The sequence below is a fragment of the Prionailurus bengalensis genome, chromosome D4 (genome assembly GCF_016509475.1).
Source record: "Prionailurus bengalensis isolate Pbe53 chromosome D4, Fcat_Pben_1.1_paternal_pri, whole genome shotgun sequence".
NCBI lineage: Eukaryota > Metazoa > Chordata > Mammalia > Carnivora > Felidae > Prionailurus > Prionailurus bengalensis.
This window is the reverse complement of record NC_057359.1, coordinates 12,247,154-12,263,922: the sequence shown is the minus strand read 5'-3', so window position 1 is coordinate 12,263,922 and position 16,769 is coordinate 12,247,154. Positions and strand designations below refer to the sequence as shown.

The following is a 16,769-nucleotide window of genomic DNA, read 5'->3' as shown; positions in this document are numbered from 1 at the left end:
AGTGAGTTTAGGGGACTGCCAATTATGTGAACTGTTATGAAAACCAGGAGATCAACCCAGAAGGGTGAATGGATGTTTACTAAGCATTTAACAAGTGCCAGGCACTGTGCTAAGTGCTTTCATTTAAATCAAGGTTTCTCAACCTTGGCACTTACATTTGAGGTTAATTTTTGTGAGGGGCTGTCCAAAAATAATTTTAGAAAGGTCAATGGTCTAAATATATCAAAAAAGATGGGGGCTGTCAGAGTGGATAAAAAGACAAGACCCGGCTACATGTTGTCAACAAAATTACATTGGATCCTAATGGAGGAAAATGGATGCAAAGGTACTGAAACAAGGGGAAAAGGTAGATAATAGCTAACAGAGAAATGGAGAAACTCTTGAGAAGACTACGTGCTCCAGAAATGGAGAAACTCTTGAGAAGACTACGTGCTCCAGAAATGGAGAAACTCTTGAGAAGACTACGTGCTCCATAGGAACTGTGTGCCCAGTGCTTAGAATGGTGGCTGGAAAACAGTAGGTGCTCCACAAATATTCATTGCATTAACACATGAATTTGAAAATCTGAAAGACAGTCAGGAACCTAATGTATGTCATTATCCAACAACCACCACAAAATCAATCATTCGTTCACATGAAAAAATAAGCAAGTGTTATTCTTCCAAACAGCCCATTAAATGCTCCTGTGCGTTCACTTTGTGTTTTCTTCAGTTAGTGTTTCCATAGCCTGCTTTGTATGAAACCCTTAGAAGCAAAAAGAGAAATTAAAGAAACAGGATGTAGAAAGAAACCCTTTCAACTCGAATCTCCTTTTCTATTCTCTCTCTATATTCAAGTGTGGAAGAATGAAGGCAAGTGGTATGAAACAGAAATTTCTTCTATATGAGTGATCTTAAAATACACACACACACACACACACACACACACACACACACACACACCACGCCTCAAAATACTACATGGAGCATGTTCTAATCTTTTTTTTTTTTTTTTTTTTTTTTTTTTTGCAGTGGGGTCAATCCAAATGCTGATAGAAAAGGAAAGAAGCTCAGAATTCAAAACCAGTTTTCCCCACTCAGATAATTCATGTTTCCAAAGCCACATCTACCAGCAAAGAGCTATCTAGAATAACATAAATTGCCCTTGAACTTCTTCTTTTATCAGTTCTTGAAAGCTTGAAATAGCCTAGGCTATATAATTATGTATTCTAGAGAGCTAAGTTTTTATCTTCACGTCAATATATAAGAATGGACTGAGAGCTTGCTTCTAAACCCTGTGCTAGAATTTAAAAGGACAAGCCTAGGGGCACCTGGGTGGCTCAGTCAGCTAAGCAGCTGACTTAGGCTCAGGTCATGATCTCGTGGTTCATGGTCTGGAGCCCCCCATCAGGCTCTGTGCTGACAGTTTGGAGCCTGGAGCCTGCTTTGGATTCTGTCTCCCTCTCTCTCTGCCCCTCCCCCACACATGCTCTATTTCTCTGTCTCTCAAAATATGAATAAAAACATTAAAATTTTTTTAAAGAAAAAATAAATAAAAGGACAATCCTAGACTTTTTTTTAGCCATCTTATTTTTAAAATCTACATTTGGCTGCTAATAATATACAATTAACTCCCCCTTAAAAATAAAGGAATTAAATTGCATGGCACTGAGTTCCAATTCTGGTTTATAATTCAAAATGAAAAAGTCTTATTTACATGGTCAAAATGATGTCAGGGAGCAGTTTAGATTTTTCCAAATACAATTTCTGAAATACGAGTCTGAAATATATTTTGTGTAAACAAATTATATCTCCTTTATTAGTATGGTACTGATTGAAAGCTTTTAACATTCTAATAGGTAGATAAAACTTTTTATTTTCTCAATTTCCAAAGGAAGTCTTGACATGCAAATTAGATTTAATCTAAATAAGATGGTAGGTAAGTGAAATTAATCTGATTTAGAAAATAAGTTTCCTGGGAGCCAGGTCTCTTTTGGTCATCGTCGTCAGCTCCACTGATATGCATGCATATAGCAGATACCCAACCAATGTTTGCTCACTTGAAATACTTGATCAAATGGATTGTTTATGTGAAAATGGATGCTGCTAACCATAAATGAACCCCATATTTTTATTGCATCAAGTTAAAAATATTACCTTAACAGTTCCAGCTGTTGAATAGAGTACTTGAAAGATACAAAATCACATTAAAATTAGTTCTACAATGCAGGTTTCCCACGAGTTAGACTGACTCTCCCTAAGTAACTAAATTTTTTATGTTTTAAAGAAAACTAAATTTTTTAAGTTTTAAAGAAGAATATAAAATTAATTTTTAAGGTGCTTTCACTTATTTTTCTTGATAGAAAAACACATATTTATGAAATAACACCTTTCTTATTGAAATGGAAGAGAGTTGTTAGCTCTTTTGAAGCCAGTAATAAAGAGCCCTTTCATTCCTGATATTGGTATTGAGTTGGCACTATATCATGGACTTAACCTAAGGATTTTATCAATGAGGAAAATGATTACAAGATGGCTTACATTAGTTGGTTCTATTACTGGGGTATGATCTGTTGCTCAAATGTCTGTCATCAATGGTATCCAGAAACCTAATTCACTCTGATGCTGACAGAAATGCATGTGGACTTTTGGGGGCCCTGAAGTGCAATGTGGTCAGAACAACACTTGGTCAGAATTAAATCTTGCCAAAAATTTTGAGAGAAAATATCAAAATGAATGAATTTTAACTGAAATACATTTTTACATTTTATTTGAACTTTTGTATAAAGAACATATTCATTAGCATGGGATTAAATTTGCACAAGTAATACATAAAGTCATTTTAACTGGAGTGTATGAAATACAGGAAGTTTCAAGCAAATAATATTCATGAGACTGTATAATATTGTTAGTATTAATTAAGGCTATTTCTTTGCATTAATAAAGTGGCTATCGGTCAGCTTCCCACCTTACATTAAAAATATAAAAAAGAATGAAATCTTGCCATTTGCAACAACATGAATGGACCTAAAGAGGCTTATGTAAAGTGAGATAAGTCAGACAGAGAAAGACAAATGTCACTTAATTTCACTTATATGTGGAATCTAAAAAACAAAACAGAAACAGACTCATAAATACAGACAACAAATTGGGGTTGCTAGAGGGGAGGGGCATGAGGGGATGGGTGAAATATATAATGGGAATTAAGAAGTACAAAAAAAACAAGTCATGGGGATGTAAAATTCAGCTTAGGAAATACAGTCAATAATATTGTGATAACTTTACCGTGACAGATGGTAACTATCTTTATGATGTTGAGCACTGAGTCATATAGAAAATTATGTTGTACACCTAAAACTAATATAACATTCTATGTCAACTGTACTTAATTAAAAAAAAGGAAGATACATGTGAACACAATGGCTTATGTGTTCAATTCAATATTCTTTGCTGTCAAGAGGCAAAAGAAATGGCAGGAAAATTTTTTTAAAAGTCTTACTATATTCAATATTTGTAATTTCTGTTCATTATAACTAAACTATAAAAACTGTATTTTTTTCTAGCAAACTATTATCCACAAATATTCTATTTCTATGAGAAGTTTTCTGTCTATAAAACAGAAGATAGAATGTCCTTGTAAGTCTATCTCACAATAAATTTCCTCTGGATTAGTTTCCTATAAAGTAAACAAATTTAAGTGAATTAGCAAGACAGAATGTAATTAGGTATATCTGAGCCACAATGCATGTGCTGGTGGTACTTTTTGTCACTCAGACTCAAACGGAATAAGGAAATACGAATTTCAGAATTCTAAATTATAGTTATCTTTACAATTATTCATTTTACCTTTAATGAAATATTTCAACACATTTTACGAATATAAATCAATTAACAATTCTTCTTATAATACTTCATTAATAACTACTAGAGTTACTTGGGTTAAAAATCCACAGTTGCTAAATCATTGCTTTTCTTTATTAAATTATATAGTAAAGAGACATTACCTCTATACTTTTGCCCAAGGTTTTTGCATGATCCCATTTGTTGTTAAGAATGAAACATGTGGGACACATGGATGGCTCAGTGGGTTAAGCATTGGACTTTAGCTCAGATCATGATCTCAGGGTTTGTGAGTTCAAACCCTGTGTGGCGCTCTGTGCTAATAGAGCGGACCCTGCTTGGGATTCTCTGTCTCCCCCTCTCTCTCTGCCTCTTCCCAGCTCTTGCATGAACGTGTGCGATCTCTCTCTCTCAAGACTCTCTCTCTCTCTCTCTCCAAAATAAATATTAAGAAAAACATAAAACATCTTTTCTGCAAATAAAATATGCTGTCATAATGTACTCACAAAAATCAATTTGTGTTTAATTTACAATTAGTGAACTATATCTAATGAATCCAAAAACACCTCAGTAAGGTCTGTTGTTATGAATTCCAGATAGAAATGTCTGCTGTTTTCACCTGGCATATGTTGAGAGCTAACTAAATACCTTACTGTCTTTTTTAAAGTTAAAAATCCATAAACTAGTGACTTACGGCCTAATGCCAAGTTTCTTTTTCATGTACATTTCAAATAAACCATTTTGCCAAATGACAGTAAGACTTGATAACCTTGGCAAACATATAAGAGTAAAGACAAGGAAAAACCCAAAATATTTTTTTTAATTTTTTTTTTTTAACGTTTATTATTTTTGAGACAGAGAGAGACAGAGCATGAATGGGGGAGGGTCACAGAGAGAGGGAGACACAGAATCTGAAACAGGCTCCAGGCTCTGAGCTGTCAGCACAGAGCCTAACGCGGGGCTTGAACTCACGGACCGTGAGATCACGACCTGAGCCAAAGTCGGACGCTTAACCGACTGAGCCACCCAGGCGCCCCAAAACCCAAAATATTAATCCTGTCTATAAAACATAGAATCCCCTATAAACATGTAAAAAGTTAATATTTTCTTTACATATAATGCAAAACTAAACCTGAAACTTGCTTTGTTTCCATCTTAAAGTAACAGTAACTATGTTTACTGTTTAAATAAAATACTGCTTCATAATTAATTCTGTTTAATAACTTATAGTTTAAGTAAAACAACCTGTTTCAATTAAGTGTAACTATGCAATCCTTTGCCATAGATTTTTTTACCCTAGGAGTAGGCCTATAGCACACTGAGATTTTAAGGGGGTTAACAGCATAATTCTTCCTGTAAATGAGTTAATCCTAAAAGATAATTTAATTAAAAGGAACACTACAATTTCAGAACTACCAGAATAAAAAGCTGCCTAATGAAAATGTTCGTGTTCTTTAAAACTTTGTATACTTGTAGCACCCAGTCTCCTAAAAAACAGTGACTGATTCTATAAATATTTATAAATGACTTTCTGTGATTAATCTAAGTATTTTAAAAATGTCTTTTTAACTTTCCATTCCAATCTTTGTCTCTTAAGGCAAAGAATAAGAGATTTCAGATAGTATTGTTATAGGTTTATACTCTAATGCAGACTTCTATTTCTAAAGTGGTGGGCTAGATTGTTCAATCTAATCTTCCAGCTGAAAATAACTGCAATGCTAAAGTTTAAAAAAATTTCCTCAATGCACCAAAGAGCTGTCAAGAGACTAGAAACCAATAGGTCAAAAATCTAAGGGAAAGGGGAACCCAAATAGCTATAGCTAAGTGGAACACCTAACCTCCTTAGCCATGCTTGTCCTCAGGACACTTACTGATCCAGGTACATGCCCTTTGGTTTTGGCAGTCTCACCTGGAATGGGAATAGATGTCAAGACCAAGGGCCAACCCAAGATGAAGAATCAAACAGGATCTCAAAGGGACACGACTGATTAGAGTGTGGATAAACCAGATGTAGACACACCCTTACCTCTCTCACTCATACTCATGGCACTCTGTGGAACATGGGAGAGAGTAAAAGAAAAATATCCTGAGAACTTAAGACCATAGGGTTGCTTTAAGACAGGTTTTTTGTAAAAGGTTCATATTCGGGGAACCTAAGCTGTGATCTGGCTTAAGGTGGTGTCAGACTGGTGGTATACCAGGCACCTGAATTGAGCAAAAGTAAATCCTTCTATGAAAAAGGTATCTTTATCTCAGGCTTTAAAGAATCCCTTCAAAATATTTTCTCATGAATGATAAGTCCACATGGAAACAGTATCATAAGTAACTAAAATAATAACTCAAACAGATATGTAAAGACTTCAGATATTGGAAATACTACATATAGTTATAAAATAAGTACAGTTATTCTATTTAAACAAAGAAAAAGATAACCCTGAAAATATCTGAGAGGATCAGGTAACTCTAAAAAGAAACCTACCATATTTGTAAAACAGCTTCTAGAAATAAAAAAATGTGATAATGAAATCTAGAATTCTAAACATATTAAACATTACTAAATGGTGATTTAGAAGGAAAAGAGGAAAGAATAGGTAATATTTGAAGAAATGTTGATTGAAAAACACCCCAAATTTGACAAAAATTATTAATTAATACATGAAAGAGACTCAACAAAACTCCAAGTGGGATAAATTCAAAGAAAGTCACAGCTAGGCACTTCATAATCAAAATGTCAAAAGACAAAAGAAAAACTTGAGGACAGCAAGAAAAAGGTTTTTCAATAGAATTAACACCTGATTTCTCATCAAAAAAACACACAAGCAAGAAGATAGTGGGATAATATATCCAAATACTGAAAGAAAAAGAGTATCAACTAAGCCTCCTACATCCAGCAAAACCATCCTTCAAAAATTAAAGGGGGGAAAAAAGACATTCCCAGATAAAAACAGGATTGGTCACAAGCATATCTGCCACACAAGAAATATTAAGGGGAATCCTTTAGTCTGAAATGAAAAGACACTAGACAGTAACACAAATCCACATAAAGAAATACAGAGCACTAGTAAAGACAACTGAATAGGTAAATAGGTAAATAGGTAAAATACAGTATAAATGTATTTTAAATTTGGAATTCCTTTTTTATGTCTCCTATCTGATTTTTAAAACAACTGCATGAAGGAATGATTATAATCAGTGCTGATGGGCATACAATATATAAAGATGTAATATATGTAACACTAACAGCACAAAGGAGAAAGGAGGGAGTGAAAACATATAGGAGCCAAGATTTTGTACACTACTGTAAATTAAGTTGTTTTTACTATGAACTATATTGTTATAAAGCAAGATTTTAATTGTAATCCCTAGGAAACCCAATAAAAATGTAACTCAAAAAACAAATAAAAAAAGCTCATTAAAATGGTACACTGTATCTATTTTAATACAAATCAAGGAAATAATAGAGGAATAAATAATAATAGAGAAATAGAGGAATAGATTTGAAGACATAAGGAACTTGGCGGAGGGGAGGCATCTGGGTGGCTCAGTCAGTTAAGCATCCGACTTCAGCTCAGGTCATGATCTCACAGTCTGTGAGTTCGGGCCCTGCGTTGGGCTCTGTGCTGACAGCACAGAGCCTGGAGCCTGCTTCAGATTCTGTGCCTCCCTCTCTCTCTGCCCTTCCCCTGCTCATGCTCTGTCTCTCTCTGTCTCAAAAATAAATAAAAACATTTAAAAAAAGACATAAATAACTTGAAAGGAAAAGGATAGGTGATCCCTTTCAAAATAACACCAGCAGTCTTCACAAAGCTAGAACAAACAATCTTAAAATTTGTATGGAACCAGAAAATACCCTGAATAGCCAAAGTAATCTTGAAAAAGAAAACCAAAGCTGGAGGCATCACAATCCCTGGGCTTCAAGCAGTATTACAAAGCTATAATCATCAAGAAAGTATGGTACTGGCACAAGAAAGACACTCAGATCAATGGAACAGAATAGAGAACCCAGAAGTGGACCCACAAACGTATGGCCAACTAATCTTTGACAAAGCAGGAAAGAATATTCAAGGGTATAAAGACAGTCTCTTCAGCAAATGGTGCTGGGAAAACTGGACAGGAACATGCAGAAAAATGAACCTGGACCACTTTCTTTTCAAAAAATAATTTTTTTATTGTTTATTTTTGAAAGAGAGAGAGAGAAAACAGGGGAGGGGCAGAGAGAAAAGGAGATACAGAATCTGAAGCAGGCTCCAGGCTCTGAGCTGTCAGCACAGAGCCTGATGTGAGGCTCAAACCCATGAACTGTGAGATCATGACCTGATCCGAATTCGGATGCTTCACTGACTGAGCCACCCAGGTGCTCCTCATCTGGACTACTTTCTTACACCATACATAAAAATAAACTCAAAATGGATGAAAGACCTAAATGTAAGAAAGAAATCCATCAAAATCGTAGAGAAGAAAGCAGGCAAAAACCTCTCTGACTTCAGCCACAGCAACTTCTTAATCAACACATCTCTGGAGGCATGGGAAACAAAAGCAAAAATGAACTATTGGGACCTCAGCCAAATAAACACTTCTGCACAGCAAAGCAAACAATCAGCAAAACTAAAAGGCAACTGATGGAATGGGAGAAGATATTTTCAAACAACATATCAGATAAAGGGTTAGTATCCAAAATCTATAAAGAACTTATCAAACTCAACATCCAAAAAACAAATAATCCAGTGAAGAAATGGGCAAAAGACATGAATAGACACTTCTCCAAAGAAGACATCCAGATGGCCAACCAACACATGAAAAAAAAGGCTCAAAATCACTCATCATCAGGGAAATACAAATCAAAACCACAATGAGATACGACCGCACACCTGTCAGAATGGCTAATGTTAACAACTCAGGCAACAACAGATGTTGGCAAGGATGCAGAGAAAGAGGATCTCTTTTGCACTGCTGGTGGGAATGAAAACTGGTGCAGCTGCTCTGGAAAACAGTATGGAGGTTCCTCAAAAAATTAAAAATAGAGGGGTGCCTGGGTGGCGCAGTCGGTTAAGCGTCCGACTTCAGCCAGGTCACGATCTCGCGGTCCGTGAGTTCGAGCCCCGCGTCAGGCTCTGGGCTGATGGCTCGGAGCCTGGAGCCTGTTTCCGATTCTGTGTCTCCCTCTCTCTCTGCCCCTCCCCCGTTCATGCTCTGTCTCTCTCTGTCCCAAAAATAAATAAAAAACGTTGAAAAAAAAATTTTTTTTAAAAATTAAAAATAGAACTACCCTACGACACAGCAACTACACTACTAGGTATTTATCCAAGGGACACAAGTGTGCTGTTTTGAAGGGGGCACATGCACCCCAATGTTTATAGCAGTGCTATTAACAATAACCAAAGTATGGAAAGAGCCCAAATGTCCATCAACAGATGAATGGAAAAAGAAGATGTGGCATATATATATATATACACATATACATACATATACATATATACATATATATACATATATACATATATATACATATATATATATACGTGTGTGTATATATATATATATATATATATATATATATACATACAGTGGAGTATTACTTAGCAATCAAAAAGAATGAAATCTTGTCATTTGCAACTAGGTGGATGGAACTAGAGGGTATTATGCTAAGTGAAATTAGTTAGAGAAAGACAAATATCATATGACTTCACTCATATGAGGAATTTAAGATACAAAACAGATAAACATATGGGAAGGGAAGCAAAAATAATATAAAAACAGGGAGGGGAACAAAATACAAGAGACTCTTAAATACAGAGAACAGGGGGTGCCTGGGTGGCTTGGTCGGTTAAGTGTCCAACATCGGCTCAGGTCATGATCTCACGGTCCGTGAGTTCGAGCCCCACGTCGGGCTCTGTGCTGACAGCTCAGAGCCTGGAGCCTGTTTCAGATTCTGTGTCTCCCTCTCTCTCTGCCCCTCCCCTGTTCATGCTCTGTCTCTCTCTGTCTCAAAAATAAATAAACGTTAAAAAAAAATACAGAGAAAAAACAGAGGGTTGCTGGAGGGGTTGTGGAAGGGGGGATGGGCTAAATGGGTAAGGGGCATTAAGGATCTACCCCCGAAATCACTGCACTAGATGCTAATTTGGATGTAAATTAAAAAACAAATAAATTATTAAAAAAAAGAAGGAAAAGAAAAGGATGGGAAATGATACACTACACAAATGGTATACAAAAGAGAACTGGAGTAGCTATACTAATACCACAAAAAAAATAGACTTTAAGACAAAATTTGTTACTAGAGACAAAGAAGGATATTTTATAATGACAAAAGGACTTATCTATCAAGAAGACATAACAATTTTTTTAATTTTTAAAAAATGTTTATTCATTTTTAAGAGAGAGAGAGAGAGAGTGAGCATGAGTGGGGGAGGAGCAGAGAGAGTGGGAGACACAGAATCTGAAACAGGTTCCAGGCTCTGAGCCATCAGCACAGAGCCCAATGCGGGGCTCCAGCCCACAGACCACGAGATCATGACCTGAGCCAAAGTTGGACGCTCAACCGACTGAGCCACCCAAGTGCCCCAAGAAGACATAACAATTTTAAACATACATGCACCCATCAACAAAGCCCCAATACAGGAGGCAAAAACTGACAGAATGGAAAGACAAAATGACAACTTAACAATAATAGGGGCACATGGGTGGCTCAGCCGGTTAAGCATCCAACTCTTAGTTTTGGGTCAGGTCATGATCTCATGGCTCATGAGTTTGAGCCCCACATTCAGCTCTGAGCTGACAGTGCAGAGCCTGCTTGGGATTATCTCTCTCCCTCACCCTCCGCCCCTCCCCTTCTCCCTTTCTCTCTCAAAATAAATAGATAAGCTTTTAAAAAATTTATAAAAGAAAAACAATATATAAATTCCCATCCATTTATGTATTGCCCATGGTTGCTTTTATGCTACAACAGCACTCGAGTTGAGTAACTGGAATAGAGGCCATACAACCCCACAAAGTCTAAACTATGTTCTATTTAGCACTTTAAAAAAAGTTTGGAACTTCTGGTTTCAGCTACAAAATGTATACAGCTTGGAAGTCTTCACCTACATCTTTAAAACGAGACTAAAGGTAAACAAACTGAAAATAAATGACTTTTCTTAGACCCATCAGAGAATTAAGATCACAGGACAAACCATCACCCAGAAATCTGAGAGACAGCCAAACACAGAGAATCACAGCTGAGATCAGCTTATGTGGAGCAAAGATGGTGGAGTCTTAAACTGCTATGAATACTTAAGTGATAATCTTCACAAATCGCTGGACACTGAGTGTGTACCAGGTCAAGACTGAGAAGCTCCTTGGGGACCCAATCTTAGGGGAACCCAAAGACTCTTATGAGTTTTACCTCAAGGAACCCCACCAGGTTCTCATGGTAATGACCTCCCAAAATACCCACCCACTTTAAATTACCATTTTGAGGGGCGCCTGGGTGGCTTGGTCGGTTAAGCGTCCGACTTCAGCCAGGTCACAATCTCACGGCCCGTGAGTTCAAGCCCCGCGTCAGGCTCTGGGCTGATGGCTCAGAGCCAGGAGCCTGTTTCCGATTCTGTGTCTCCCTCTCTCTCTGCCCCTCCCCCGTTCATGCTCTGTCTCTCTCTGTCCCAAAAATAAATAAATGTTGAAAAAAAAATTTAAATTACCATTTTGAAATGCACCCAAAGCATTCTCTGTAATAAAGGCCAATGCTCCAAGTAAAATGATGTTACCAGACCCTTACATGACCCAGGGAAGGGCAATTAGCCAACTCCAGCCCCTCTTGAAATCCTATTTAATCTAAGAGGAAAAAGATCAAAAAGCTAAGGAGCACTTCTGAAAGTGACAGCCCAAGAACTCAAGCCCACTAGAGACTGAGAGTCATTCATAAAATTACAGAACAATTCCTCTCCCACAACATCTTAGCGCCACATCAACAGGGTTCCAGTATAATCATAGTGGATTATAACTAAAAGAGTGTCCAGACACAAATTCTATGTTAGAAGGAATTCTTAGGGAAACCTAAGGAAATGCACCTGAGTAAATGGAGTCCTGTGGCCCCTACAGCTGTAGCTACAGCTATGACATGAAACACAGTCCAGCTCCTAACTACAAAAACATAAAACCTCTTACTAAAGGCCTATTTCCCTCAGTTTCTATTGCCCCAGATATCACATCCAGTTTTCAACAAAAGATTAGAAGCCATGCTAGATGGAAAGAAAACAAACCCTAGAATCTGAAGTGACAAAGCTAACACGAGAACCAGATTTGGTAAGGGGTGATGAAAATGTTCTGAATTACATAGCGGTGATGGTTTTATAACCTTGTGAGTATACTAAAAACAACTACATTTTACACGTTAGAAGTGTGAACTTTATGGTATGTGATTATCTCGATTTAAAAAGGGTTTTTAAAAAAGATTTAACATGATTTGTAACTTTTTCCAAAACAAAAGTTTTCCTGTATCATCCACACCCACTCAATTTGTGAAAATAACATTATAGGATAAATCTATGAGAATCACAATGGAATAAATTTTAAGAATTATGATTTTCATTGTATAGTTATTTGCTACCTATAACATTAACAATAAAAGAGTAAACATACTGTCTTTTTGCCACTCAATAAATATATACTTAATGTCTGCTTCATATAAGAAACTGTACTATGTTGTTGGGCTACAAAAATGAAGTTGACGATTCCATAAAACAAAATGAAAAGTGCCAAGCAAAGGCTACATAAAGTACAATGGACTTAAGAATATAGGAGAGCATTACCACCTGGGGTGATCAAAGAAGTCTTCATAATAGAGGTAGTATTTTAATTGGGTCTTTATTTATTCATTTAACCAATGTTGAAATGCTCATTATGCTCAGGTAATATGCCAGGTGCTAGGAAAACAAAATTAAAAATGAAATGGATTCCCTCACTTTGTCATGAAATAAAACTCGAAATGTGTATGTACAAATATGTGTGCTTATTTACATATGTATGGATAACTAACTACAGTATAAAGTAATGAGAGCACTTTTGAAGAATGAGTGAATGTCAGCCAAGAAACATAAACCCCTTTAATGGCTCCCTGATGCCTTCCAGAAAAATTTCAACTGTAGAAATAAGGCCTTGAGTTTCCTATGATTAAGCCTCTGACTAAATTCCTAGGTGACTTCCTCTACTGCTTCTTTATTACATCTATATTATGTGTTAGCTATTCTGTCCTTTCCTATTTTCCCCCCAACCTTTCCTTTCATCCCTCTATCCATTCATTTAAGTACTAATTGAGAGCCCACTACATGCAAGGCGAGGCACAGGGATACAACACCACACAGGACAAACAGGGTTCTAGCTCTTGTGGAGCTGATCTTCTATACAAGGGTAACGATCCTGAATGAATAAGACAACTATTAGTTACATGTGATATATGCGACAAGAATATACAAGTCTATGAGTATACAATGATAGTTTTAGTCCTTTCCTCTGAGGTATTTGACTTCATGTGTAGTAAGTAGCAAATACTCTATATTCCTTGGGAAGAATTTATATGACAGGGGACGGAAGATAAACCTTAAAACATTCAAGAGACTGAAATCATAGTGAAGTTGCTAAGAGTTCAGTCATATGGGACATGTCAAAATATTTCTACCAAGGTGAAGGGCAAGTTGCTTCATCTTGCACACTCTGCCACTGAGAAAGAGACACATGGGTCACTTTGGATTCAGGAGGCAAGATATACTCCATGTGAATGTTCTAGTTTGAGTAATTTGCTGAGTAATTCATAGTTTTGAATGGACCCCAGAGCTTCCAGGAAAGCTGATCTTGGGCCATATGATCCAGAAGACCCAATAGCAGGGAGGAAAAAATCATGGCAATACCTTAAGGTTAGGGAAAAAGGCTTTTTCCCTAAGGTTTGGGGAAAAAGCCACCTATTCATCTTCTACAGATAAATATTACCCATTTGAGAAATAGTTCCAGGCTTGCTACTGGGCTGCCCGGGCTAAATACCTGATTCATGGTATACCAGATAACCATGCAACATGAGCTGTCCATAGTGAGCTGCCCAGTGTAGCATGTAGAAAACAAAAAGGATATAGAAAGGAAGAAAAACTGGAGCTAGGTAATAATGCTCATAGTTGACATTCAGGTGACAGCAATACTGAATCTGAAATCACTTTACAAACATTGTCAGGCCAGTAAAAGTTACTAGTTTGGTCTTCTTTCGGTTACTGAGACAGGCTATGTAAGCTCTTTTCTTCTTAGAGCCTTCACACATATTGTTTCCACTGGTGGTGTGGCTCTTTCCCTGCTTTTCAGCGGGCTGGTTCCTTCTCATCTTTCATGTTTCAGCTTAAGTATCACCACACAGAACAGACTTCCCTGATCACATTTTCTAAAGCCATGCCCTTACCCCCACACTATTATCATCTATCATGGTACTCTGCCTTTCCCTTCTGTGCCTTGTATTACAGTTTGTTGTTATACATTTGTCTGTTTACTTAATATTGTGTAGGTCTTCCATCAGACTGTAAGTCCCACAACAAGGCAAGAATAATGTCTGTTTTTCTCACCATTGTATACCCAACCGTTGACACAGCATCTTATGCACAGCAACAGTCATTAAAATTTGTGGAATAAATAAGTGCAACTGCTTGGACTCTCATTCTTTCAGCAATGGTAGTCACCCTTCTCCATCTATAAACCAAACAGCCCATATTTTGCACTGGCCTTTTTGCGCACCGATGGTGATTTGGGAGACTTACCAGAGAAATTAAAGTGCCTAAAGTCGGCAAAAATTGGGGAGTTACTCTGTGGCATTTCTTCCTAAAACTTAGACAATGGGACTATACTTCTCTATAAATGCTATACTCAAGTAAGAACATAATTCAGTGTTTAACAAAGAATGCTCATCATTTCCTATGGGTAATTTTGGCCTAACGTTAATTTTGACAAGTGTCAGCACTGGCTTAAAATAGGAAAACAAGAAGCAACTGAGAAATATGGTATATGTTTGTAACCAAAATTCTGGGTTGTAAATTAAGAAGGAGATGAAAGAAGAGGAGGTACGGCCTTGTCTTACTTTTTAAAAAAAATTTTTTTTAATGTTTATTTATTTTTGAGAGAGAGCACAAGCGGGGAAGGGTCAGAGACAGAGAAAGAGACACAGAATCCAAATCAGGCTGCAGGCTCTGAGCTGTCAGCAAAGAGCCCGACATGGGGCTCGAACCCATGGACCGTGAGATCATGACCTGAGCCGAAGCCAGATGCTTCACCAATTAAGCCAGCCAGGCGCCCCAGCCTTGTCTTACTTTTAGGCAATTACTGAAGAATTCTCAGACTGAAACTCTGCTGTAGTCAAATGAACCTTTTACTAACTTTCTAAATGATTTTTTAACCTAACTCTAAGGTTTTAATATAATAATATTTATACCAAGGAACAAACAGAACAGCAAACAGAAAAAAACCCCTAAGAATGTACTCACAATTGGGAACTTGTTTCACTTAACCATCCAATAGAAGGCATATTACTAAGAAAACTCCTACAACAATTTGACATCTTCAGTATACATGAAACATTCATTGCATTATGGAAACATACCTATCTCCCTAGCTATTTCCACATACAAGTCCTGGACCGCCTCTTTTTCTCTGTGTTTTCTCTCACACAGCTTCTTCTGTTCTTTTCTGAAGATTACATCATGGGTCTCCTGGGCCTCTGTGGCAGGAAGAAAGAAGAGGGCCAAGCAAAAGGATGATATTTTCAGACTATCAAATGTCAAGAAAAATAAAACATCACTTAGTCAGCAACAAAAACCTTATTATGCAACTAGTATCCTCACTTCTGTAACCTCAGGGATTCTAATATCAGCATTAACTGCCTATTTAAATCATCTTCATGATTAGCATCTTGATAACATTTACCAACTCTGTCAGGTTAAAAAACCTTCATGTTTTAAGTAGGAGGCTTATAATCAGTATAATTTTCTTAAAATTTTTTTTTCAACGTTTATTTATTTTTGGGACAGAGAGAGACAGAGCATGAACGGGGGAGGGGCAGAGAGAGAGGGAGACACAGAATCGGAAACAGGCTCCAGGCTCTGAGCCATCAGCCCAGAGCCTGACGCGGGGCTCGAACTCACGGACCGCGAGATCATGACCTGGCTGAAGTCGGACGCTTAACCGACTGCGCCACCCAGGCGCCCCAATTTTCTTTAATAATGTTAAACAGAGTTTCATATTGAAGGTTAATATTTGCCTTATCTTAGTTTACTGTTGTGTTTTAATACTGATTTACTTATTGATTTTAATTTTAGAGAAAGAGAGCATGCATGCAAGTTGGGGAGAAGGGGGGGGAGAGAGGGAGGGAGGGAGAGAGAGAGAGAGAGAGAGAGAGGGAGAATTTTAAGTAGGTTCTGTGCTCAGCACAGAGCCCAATGAGGTGCTCCATCCCATGACCTTGGGATCATGACCTGAGCTGAAATCAAGAGTTGGACACTCAACCAACTGAGCCACCAAGGTGCCCCAATACTGATTTACTTGTAATAAGGCTTTCTTTAGTCACAGAAATAAGTAACCATTTATATAGTGCTTCCAAGTTTAAAGATGGTATCAAATGCATTCTCATCTTTATCTCAACAATTAATGAAGGGCTAACAATATCAACTAAGTGTAAAAACATAGTACTTGAGAGGGGCGTCTAAGTGGCTCAGTCAGTTGAACACCCGACTGTTTATCTGGGCTCAGGTCATGATCTCAAGGTTCATGAGTTCCAGCCCCACTGTGAGGTTCTGCACAGACAGTCCAGAGCCTGCTTGGGATTCTCTCTTTTTCCCTCTCTCTGCCCCTCTCCTGTGCATGCATGTTCTCGCTCTGAAAATACATATTAAAAAAAAAAATCATACTTCATTATCCATGAAATTTTCTTTGGGGAAAATAAACCCACACCCC

The 16,769-nt window shown here is 37.3% G+C and overlaps 1 protein-coding gene across 2 annotated transcripts in view; it reads right to left on the bottom strand.

The window, feature by feature from the left end:
* The window catches only part of CFAP95 (cilia and flagella associated protein 95), a 229,014-nt gene that overhangs the window by 208,664 nt on the left and 3,581 nt on the right, over nt 1–16,769 (bottom strand). For both annotated transcript variants that reach the window (XM_043565854.1, XM_043565853.1), the window contains exon 2: nt 15,421–15,537. The gene's annotated coding sequence lies outside the window, so the exon portion shown is untranslated. The remainder of the gene's footprint in view (nt 1–15,420; nt 15,538–16,769) is intronic.